Source organism: Tasmannia lanceolata, unplaced genomic scaffold (assembly GCF_043159265.1).
Source record: "Tasmannia lanceolata isolate RefF3 unplaced genomic scaffold, GAP_Taslan_0.1 ptg000006l, whole genome shotgun sequence".
NCBI classification, from domain to species: Eukaryota; Viridiplantae; Streptophyta; class Magnoliopsida; order Canellales; family Winteraceae; genus Tasmannia; species Tasmannia lanceolata.
Genome location: NW_027518683.1, coordinates 50,250,105 through 50,260,763, shown reverse-complemented (window position 1 = coordinate 50,260,763; position 10,659 = coordinate 50,250,105).

Here is a 10,659-nt window from a genome sequence, read left to right as displayed (position 1 = left end):
ACGTATATATAGCCTGGGCAAATAGATTGAAACGTCAGTAATGACGTATGAAAGATGCAGAGGTGGATAAATGACTTAATATTTAGAACTGAGATTTTATGTACCTGGCTGTATATCCAGCATTGTTCATAAGGTGTTCTATGGACCTCCTTGGGATGATCCAAACTGTCTATAAATAGGTCCTACGCAAAAATCATTTTCATAGGATGATCATAACCCTCCGATCTATAAAGGGTGCATATTAAGGGAACCTCTACAGATCAGAGGGTTAGGATCATTCTATGAAAATGATCTTTTGGGTACAACCTATTTATATTGTGGCCCAACAAATGGAAGGTTTGGATCATCCTATGGAGTGGGCCATATAGGGACTATACTACCACACACCATATAAAAGGGAAATAATTATTTTAAAAAGGGAAATGATATCAGCACAGCCATGTTTTTATAACTGGTAAAATATTTATTAATGAATTAGTATAACTTTTTAAAAATATTGTTCAATATTACTACGTAATTATTGTTAATTTCAGAAGAAATTTTATATTAGAATAATCAAAGAAATGGCAACATGATCAATTAGTAGAAGAAACAGGAAAAAAAAAATTTTGAAAGAACAAATAAACTTCTTTGATTTATTGGAGGAAGAAATAAATGTTGTGGGGTGGCATGGATCGAATGTTTGCCTAAAACTGAATTTTTCCAGAGGCTCCCTTCAATTCAGCATTCTTCTTGAAAGAAAGGGGATATTTTTTTGCAAGGAGGAGAGAGTGTTTGAGAGGCAGAGAGATAAGACTGTAAACGTATCATATACATATCACAAACCTAAGCAAATCTGCATCAAGTTTCGAATCTATAAAAAATCAAATCATAATGATAGTTCCAGCAGAACCTAATTCTATCATTTCAGCAACCTATCAACATGCAATTCTCCAATTGCCAGCTTCCACCACTGAATAAGATCTCGCTATCTAGCGGTTTCTAAGAACCAAAGAACAAAAAGCATGATAAAAATCTCCAAATCTTGTTTCAAAACATTAGCAGAACACGCACAACTCTTCCCGAAGCTTTTGATCCATCAGAGAGACTGGGCTCTTAGTAACAATTTTACCTACTAAGATTGATAAAAATAAAATGTAAATCAAGTTAGAATAGATATTATACAGTCTATACGGATTTTCTTTTGAAAACCATAGGCACCTGATCAGGATTTCCGACTGAGAAATAAAAAAATATACAGAAATAGGAATTCCCACAAATAACATGGCAAATGGCAGGGACATTGCAGCAGTGAAATGGCGAAAATACCCTAGACAAATTTGACTTAGTGAAATGGCAGGGACATTGCAGCATTGAAGGCAAGGGCCCCGTGCAATGCACGGGCCGACAAAGAATTGTACAAACCACATCATAGGTTGATCCAAACCGTCCATGTGATGGAACAGAACATAAATAGGTTGTGCCAGTAAAATCATTTCCATAGGCTGATCCTAGCCCTCCAATCTATAAAGGTTTTCATAATTTTTGTTCATCTTAAGGTGCCCAGAATTCGTCAATATTTTTACAAGTGTCCTGCATTCGTAATATCAAACTTTCCGTAATTTGACCCTCACATAGTGAATAAGGAAAAGTAATTTTTTTGTCATCGTTAGGGGTGTAACTCGGGTCGGGTTGAGACCAACTCGAGGAACCCTTTTCTCCAACCCAACCCGACCCAACCCGATTTGCAATTTCCTCAACCCGACCCAACCCGATTTCCAATTCGGGCTGGGTTGGGTCGGGTTGACCCAATTTGATATGGTACCAATTGTTGACCACCTCAACTCAAGCCGGGTTGTTTTGGATTTTGGGAACCAATAGTGAGTCACCAATAATCAGTTTTTAAGTCACAATCGGTTCTCAAAATCCAAAACAAACAGGGACTAACAATTAACAAAGGGAAATGTTATCCGCGGTACTATATTTTGATGATCACAGTCCTCACTTGATTAAAGTAAGGTATGGCCCGCACCATAGGATTATCCAAACCGTCCATTGTGGACTATGGAGACTATTTCAATGTTGAAAAAGAAAAACACATATACAGAACTTCTTCAGATGGAACCCAAATTCGGGTTTCGGGTCGGGTCGGGTTGCCCGACAACCCAACCCTACCCAACCCGATTTCCAATTCGGGTTGATTTTTCCCAACCCAACCTGATTTGCGAAAAATCTTAACCCGACCCAACCCAAATTCGGGTTGAGCCCGACCCTCGTGGGAATATCTAAGAACATCGATGGTTTCAAATTATATATAGTGCTAATGTCGTCACTACCATATTTTATAATGACACTACTCACCGTATGTTGATGATCACACTCCTCACTTTGTTAAAATGTACGGTATGGCCCATACCATAGGATGATCCAAACCGTCCATTAGATGGGCCACTGCCTAAATATGTTGTGCCCTAAAAATAATTTTCATAGGTTGATCCTAACCCTCCGATCTATAGAGGGTTATAGGTTGATCCAACCGTCCATGTGATGGAATACAACATCAATCGGTTGTGCCCGTAAAATCATTTCCATAGGCTGATCGTAGCCCTCCAATCGATAGAGATTTCCATAATTGTTGTTCCTCTTCAGGTGCTCGGCATCCGTCAATATTTTGTAACTTGTCCCGAATGCGTCATATAACGTAGTTTTTTCGTCATTGTCATATGTCTATACCTCTTTTTGGTAGTTTTTTTCCGTAATTGTCATAGACAGGTACCATATGTCGGTACTTTTCGTATGCAATTGACGATTGTACCCTCAAATCATTTCTCGTTCGGAGAAACTTCTAGCATCAAAATGACTTAAATGCCCCCAGCTAATAGGATACAGTAGGAAGTTTTTCTAAAAGAAGGGCATGGAATTATCATATATAATTATTTTTATGGGTACAATCAATTTATATTGTGGCCTATTAAATTGACAGTTTGGATCATCCTATGATACAAGGCGTACGATTCTTTTGAAAATACTTGATTGTACGGACTTACACCATAGGTTGTATGTCAAAAATCATTTCCATAGGATGATCCCAACACAGTTGCGGGGTTTCCAAATTATGTCATTTATCTATAGATTGTAGGGATGCGATCATCATTTCGGAATGATCAAATGGACGGTTTGGATCATCCTATGGTGTAGGCGGTAAAATATTCACTCCAATTTTTGATAGGTAAGTTGGGGTTTTGTGGGGACCCCTGCCGGCTTATTAAAAAATAGTTCACTACATGGGCTTACACCATATATATTGTAACAAGAATTTTGTGACAAAGCTTGCAAACCAAAAACATATTTCTTACACTCCCTATTAAAAAAAAAAAGTAGTGTGTAACTTACACCATAGGATGATCCAAACCGTCAATTGATGGGCCACATCGTAAATAAGATGTTCCCAAAAAACACATTTCCATGCGATGATCCTAGCTATGCAGTGTATAGAGGAATGGCATATTTAGGAAACATTTATTGATTGGAGGGTTGTAATTATCCTATGGAGATGAATTTTGGCACACAACCTACTTACATTGTGGCCCATCAAATGGACGGTTTGGATCATCCTAAGATGTAAGCCATACAGTGCTTTTTGAAAACCAATACTCACTGTAAGGACTTACACTATATATAAAAACTCTCATAATCACATCATTTCCCTCTAAATCATGGGGAAACGGGTCAAACTGGCCGGGTCAAAGTGACGCGAGAAATTTTACGGGTCATTGGGCCTGGACCCGCAGCCAGCCCGCGGGTCAACCGGTTTTTTCACGTATGTTTTTAAGATTTTGTTTATAGGGATTTGCTAGCCACCTTCGCCGAGCGTACTTTTCTGCTTGTTGGCACATCCTTTGCTGCAAAGTAGGTTTGTGCAAAGGTGGCTAGCAATACATAATAGCAATAAATAATAATCAAGATTTTTTTTATAGGGATTTACTAGCCACCTTCGACGAGCGTACTTTTCTGCTTGTTCGCCCATCCTGCTAAGTACGGTTTGTGCAAAGGTGGCTAGCAATACATAATAGCAATAAATAATAATAATCATGCGCGGGTACTAAGTTTTAAATGAAAAATTACGAGAAAATGGAAAAATTACGAAAAAAATACCGAACGAGGGTATTAAAATATGACAATTACGGCCAAAACTACAAATAAAATTGAAAAAATTATGACAATTAGGGGAAAAAAAAGGCAAAAAAGGAGCAGCCGGCGTCTTTTTTTTTTTAACTCTTGTGGAAGGGCATATGAGACGCGGAAATGACAAAAAAGAAGCAGTGAAAAAGTACATACTCGGGAGTTTTATGGAAATTAAGGCGAGACGCATATGAAAATAGCAGGAAAGAAGCAAACGATTTTTCAGGTATTTTCCCTTTTAGTAGTAAAGGATTGCACTGACCCATCTTTTCATGTATTATTTAAGAGCTGTTGAGGGTTATTACAGTTCCCAAAAACCTCTTACTAACCAATTAGAAAGGAAAAGCCAAGCTGCATTTGTGGAATTATTAAAGAATGGTTTGTGCTGATATCATTTCCCTTAAAAAAATGGGGAGGAAAATGATCAAAATATGGTCCGAAGATTGAAAGTAATCGGATGATAATCGCAGCCATCAGAGATAAACCTAGAAATATCAGTGATACAAATTTCCAATGGCTGACTACAATATCACATGTGGTGTTTGGTCTTGGTCATCAAGGCCGTTGATCTGATGAGCTCGCTGGGCGACCTAATGGTTCAGGTGCCGAATAGAGATCTCGTACACCAGATTGAGGCCCAAAAAAAAAATCAGCAGCTTAAAGACATCTTGAAGGACCTCTAACAAATTGCAAAAACCTTCTTTTCATTAGTGTTGATTTCTTTTGGGAGGGAAAGCATGTATCTGTTGCATAGTGTAGTGATTTTAATCGATGAATTGTAGCGATTTTATTTTTAACTTTAGATGCGAGCTGGATCCCTGAATTTTAGTATGATCCAAACCATTCATTTGTTGGGCCACCATGCAAATAGGTTGTTCCCTAAAATACATCTGCATGGGATAATCCTAACCCTCTGATCTATACCATAATGTGCAGTCCGTCTGCAGATTGGAGGGTTAGGATCACCCTGTCAAAATGAATTCTGGGGCACAACTTATTTACGTCGCGGCCCAACAAATGAACGGTTTGGATCATCTTATGAAGAATATGAAATTTCTAATTTGATGTAGAATATGTCATCCCTTGAATAAGCCATAATCAATTCCCTCCAAATCCCGGGAAAGGAAAAGAAATCCCGAGAAAAGAATGCGTGAGAAATTGATGTGGCAAGAGGAAAAGAAATCCCAAGAAACTGTGCAAGAAAAAGTTTCCCGCGCCTGTTCACTTGCCAATTAAACATTTGTGGCAAAAGAGTGGAATTTAGTTTCTCACACTTGCGGGAAAAGAGTCTTTTCCACATCATTTGTGACATTTTTCATGTCATTTTTTGACATTTTCCACCTCATCCTACTAGTTTCTCGGGAAAATAAGTGAACACCACTATTTTAGCTTTCTCGGAGAAAAAGGAGATGTTTTCCCAGGATTCGATTTTCCCAGGACACAAGTGAACAGCCAGAGACGAAAACTATGGGCAGTGATAAATCGCACCCTGTGGAGGTTAAACCGACACCTTTAATGTGAATTACATGAAAAGCGTGCCCTATTCTTTGACCGGTTTGCCTTTAATGTGAATTACAAGAAAAGCGTGCCCTATTCTTTGACCGGTTCACATCTCTCTCTCTGTCTCTCCTTTCAGAGCCTTGGTGGGCCTAACATCACTCTCTCCACACACTTGGTGGGGTCCAACAGCACACTCTCTCTCTCTCCTTGGTAGGCCTAACATCACTCTCTCCACACACTTGGTGGGGTCCAACTAGACCTGGCAAACGGGTGGGTCGGGCCGGGTCAACCCGCGGGTCACCCGCAAATTCAAACAGTTGTTTATTTTGGGAAATGTTATCACTGGATTTTGATGAGGGCGGTATGGCCTGCACCGTGGGATGATCCAAACTGTCCATTAGATGGCCCACAGGCTAAATAGGTGTTGCCCCAAAAATCATTTCAATAGGTTGATCCTAACCCTCCGATCTATAGAGGGTTAGGATCAAGTGATCAACCTTCTAACATTCAAATCGGAGGGTTGGGATCAACCTATGGTGCTAGCCATAACCTATTTAGGCATCAAACCCTTAAAAATAGATTAGCATGACAAAATCACCATCCTTTGCATTAGAAAAAAAAGCCATCTAACTAGATTAGCATAACAAAATCACCACCCTTAAAAAAGCCAAGTGACCCGCGGGTTGACCCGACCCGACCCGTGTTTTTGCGGGTTGGGTCACCAGCAGGTTAGTTTTGACGGGTCACTAAAACTCAGACCCGTGCCCGCAAATTTGCAGGGTCGACCCGCAGGCACGGGTCGCGTTTGCCAGGTCTAGGTCCAACAACACTCTCTCTCCACATCCTTGGTGGGGCCAACATCTCTCTCTCTCTCTCTCTCTCTCTCTCTCTCTCTCTCTCTCTCTCTCACACACACACACACACACGCGCGCGCGCCACAAAGTGTATTTAAAGCAACTCACTTTGGTCACCTTATTTTAAAAGATCCAAACAGTTCATTTGTTGGCATCAACATAAATAGGCTTGCCAAAAAAATCTTCTCCATAGGATGATCCTAACCCTCCAATCTGTAGACGGACAACACCATACGTAAACCTCTACAGATCAAAGAGTTAGGATCATCTGATGCAGCGCACATCTCTTGAATTCGACAACAATATTCTGGAGAAGCAACATATCTTGCTACTTTCTTTCTTTAGTTAGAAAAAGCTTATCATCAATAGATTTTAGACAATATTTTAGGAATTTTACTTTTATTATCAGTCCAAAAGTAGTAGTTTTCTATTTTTTAGGAGTAGTAGTTTTAGGACTCTTATTTTGGTTATTAAAAGAACCCTATGTTACTTTGAGAGGGACTTTTTTGATTGAATAAAAAATCATACTTTTTGTGTAGAGAAGATTGAGCTTCTTCTTGGGGTTTGTTCCCTATTGTGTTTGGATTATTGATTTCTTCTTTCTTCCGCTCACACCAATTTAGTATCAAAGCCAGGTAGTGTACATGACGAAGAGAAGATCAGTTCTTGGGAAAAGATGAAGAAGAAGTTTTTGCCGGAAAACTACCCTCAAGACAATTATATGAAGTTGTATAATCTTCGGCAAGGAAATCGTACCGTAGATGATTACACCGAAGAGTTTGATTTACTAACAATGCGTTGCGTTGTGACGGAGCCTGAAGAGCAAACTATTGCTCGTTATGTGGGAGATGTGGTGATGCTACACCCCTATTGGAGTTACAACGACGCGTATAAGTTGGCCATTAATGTCGAGAAGCAACAGAAACAATGGTCAAAGCGTCCAATGATTTTTGAGCCCGAGATCATGCTTCGAAACCCAGTATCAACTGGAAAGGCAACCAATATGGGTCAAAGCTCTAACACTTCCAATAAGCCAAAGACTTGTGGCGGGCCTAAGTGCTTCAAGTGCTCGGGTTTCGGCCATATAGCAATAGAGTGCCCAAACCGTCGGTACGTAAACTTAGTCGAAGAACTTGACGGGTGGATGAAGTGGGTGTTCTAGATGACAATAAACGGTCGGAAGACTTGATTCATCAGCCGCATAAAAGTACTCGGTGCATTTGATAACCCAAACGGCATTACCAACCACTCAAACAATCCATCTCGAGTTTTGAAAGCAATCTTCCACTCATCACCTGGTCGAATTCTAATCTGATGATAGCCACTTATAAGATCAAGCTTAGAAAAGATTTTAGATCCCGAGAGCATATCTAACATATCATCCAAGCGGGGAATCAGAAATCTGTACTTGACCGTAATCTTATAAATCGCTCGACTGTCGATACACATACACCAAGAACAATCTTTCTTTGGCGTTAATAATGCTGGGACAGCACATGGGCTCATGCTCTCTCGAATTAGCCCTTTATTAATAAGCCCGGCAACTCGCTTATGGAGCTCTTCATGCTCACTAGGGCTCATTCGATAGGCTGCCTTATTTGGTAAACTTGAGCCCGGAATAAGGTCTATATGATGTTGAATGTCCCTCATCGGCGGTAATCCAGCCGGTAGTTCATGTGGAACAACATTAGAAAAGGCTCAAGTAATAGTGGAATCGACTTCTCTTCGTTAGCCTCTTTAACAAACAACAAGTAAATTCCATTATTTTCTTTTGATTCCTCCAAAAATTCGGCCATGGATAGAAAGTTACTTCCCTCCCCTTTTGAAGGCTTAGGAATACTTTCCATCTTAGATGGACCCAAAATCACTCTCACGTCATCTTTAATAAATGTGTAAGTGTTTTTGTACCCATCATGGACAGCTTTTCGATCGTATTGCCACGGTCGACCCAACAACAAGTGGCAAGCATCCATCGGCACCACATAACACCATTGAGCATCTTGATAATTTTTTCCAATAGAAAAGGAAACTAAACAACGTTGATTAACAAGTACCTCATTTCCTTTCTTGAACCACGCAAGCTTGTAGGTCGTAGGCCTTTTCTCGGTCTTGAGATTGAGCTTGTCAACAACAAATCAAAGAATCGATCAATTAGTATGAGTCCATTTGAAGCAGTGTACGGTCAGAATCCAAATAGCCCATTGGATTTGGTTCCTTTACCCGTGTCAGATCATTTTAGTGGGGATGCAAATGATATGGCTAAATATATCAAAAAATTGCACGAGCAGGTTCGAAAGAAGCTTAAGAAGAGCAATAAAAAATACAAAGAAGCAGGTGATAAGCATAGAAGGCGTGTGGAATTTAAAGAAGGAGATCTTGTTTGGATCAATATGCGCAAAGAGAGATTTCCAAGAGGCAAGCATGGAAAGTTGCAAGACCGAGCCGATGAACCGTTTCGTGTGCTCAAGCGCATTGGTGAGAATGCTTACAAGCTTGATCTACCTGGCGACATGGGAGTTTCCGCAACTTTCAATGTGGCTGATTTGGAAGCTTATCATGGAGATGGTGGTGATGATATTTCGGCCTCGAGGACGAGTCCTTTTCAACCGGGGGAGATTGATGCAAACACATCCTCTATAGAGGGTCCCACACCAACGTTTCAGGAAAAAAAAAAGGTCTACAAAGAAACCAGATTATCTAAGAGATTTCATTCTCTGATTTTATCTTCTTTTAGTCGGTAGCTTGGTATCTAAGTTTACTTGTGATAGGTGATTTTAGTAGTTGTTATTTGGTAGGACTTTAACTGATAAGTACTTTTTATTTGAAAGCATTTAGGACTCTTTTAATTGGATCTCTTATACTATGTATAAAAGGAGAATGAAACAGAACGTGAGGGGGACTTTTATTATTCAAATTTGATATGATATTTTAAGGAGCAATAGCAGCTTTCTTCTGTTACCAGTTCTTCTGTGTTACTGTTTTCACAAAAGGAGTAGCTTCTGTTGGATATTATCTTTCTTCCTACTTCAATCCCATTATCATCCAATGGAGATTATTTTTGGCAAAATGATTATTTACATTGGGGGCTCAAAAAATGAACGGTTTAGATCTTTGAAAAAAGTGGGCCGAGATAAATTTTCTACTAAATACATGTTATTTGAGGTCTGAACGTAGGTGCATGTATTTAAAAAATAAAATAAAGTGGGGTCTACATTATTCAAAGATCAAAACCTATTTACGTTGCGGCCTAACAAATGAACGGTTCGGATCTCTAAACAAAGATCCAATTGAATGGTGTAAATCTTTGAAGGTGGGCCTCATTGTATTTTTTAAAAAAAAAACACACACACACACCTACTTACAAACACCTTATAAAGTGTAGCCCATCTGCATATCGGAGGGTTACATAGGATCATCCTTTAAATTTGGTTGCAAATCGTTGATTCCATCCCAGCTTACTACCAAAAAAAAGAATAAAATGAAAAAACAAGGGATGTTGTTTTGTCAATAATCCGAATCCTCTTCGTTTAGTTAGTAACATACTTAATGTGAGCTTTACTTTATGGCTGTGTAGACAGGAAATTCCTCTGAAAACAAAAATAGACCCCTTGGGAGTTAGATTCTTCTGAAACCATAATCCAACTTGCATTACTATATCCATGTGGTGTGAAACAACCAATTACTCCAGAAGCTTAAGCTGTTAGAGTTGGTGTTATTTAATCATTTATATTTCAACATGTAGGACCCGGTGCGTGTTTGGCGTACCGTTTAAAACACCGTTTGGCGTTTGAAACACCGTTTTGAGGCTAAATGGCCGTTTGGGAGTGTTTGGGTGCGCAGCCACCGTTTGAAACGCCGTTTGAAACACCGTTTTGAACCCTCAAAACGGTGTTTTGCAAACGGAGGGGGGGAGATCCATTTGCAAAACGCCGTTTTGAACGGAGTTTTTGGGCTTTGGGTTTTTACATGTTTGCCCTCACTAAAACCCATTTTTACGTATATGCGCGCGATTTTATGCGTTACGTCAAATACCAAAAAAGTGGGGGTGTTAATATCATTCTTGAGGACACAAATTTGTTAAATTGTTAATATTTAATTCAAAACAAGGGGCTGCTAATATCATTATATGATCTCTTAATTTTGA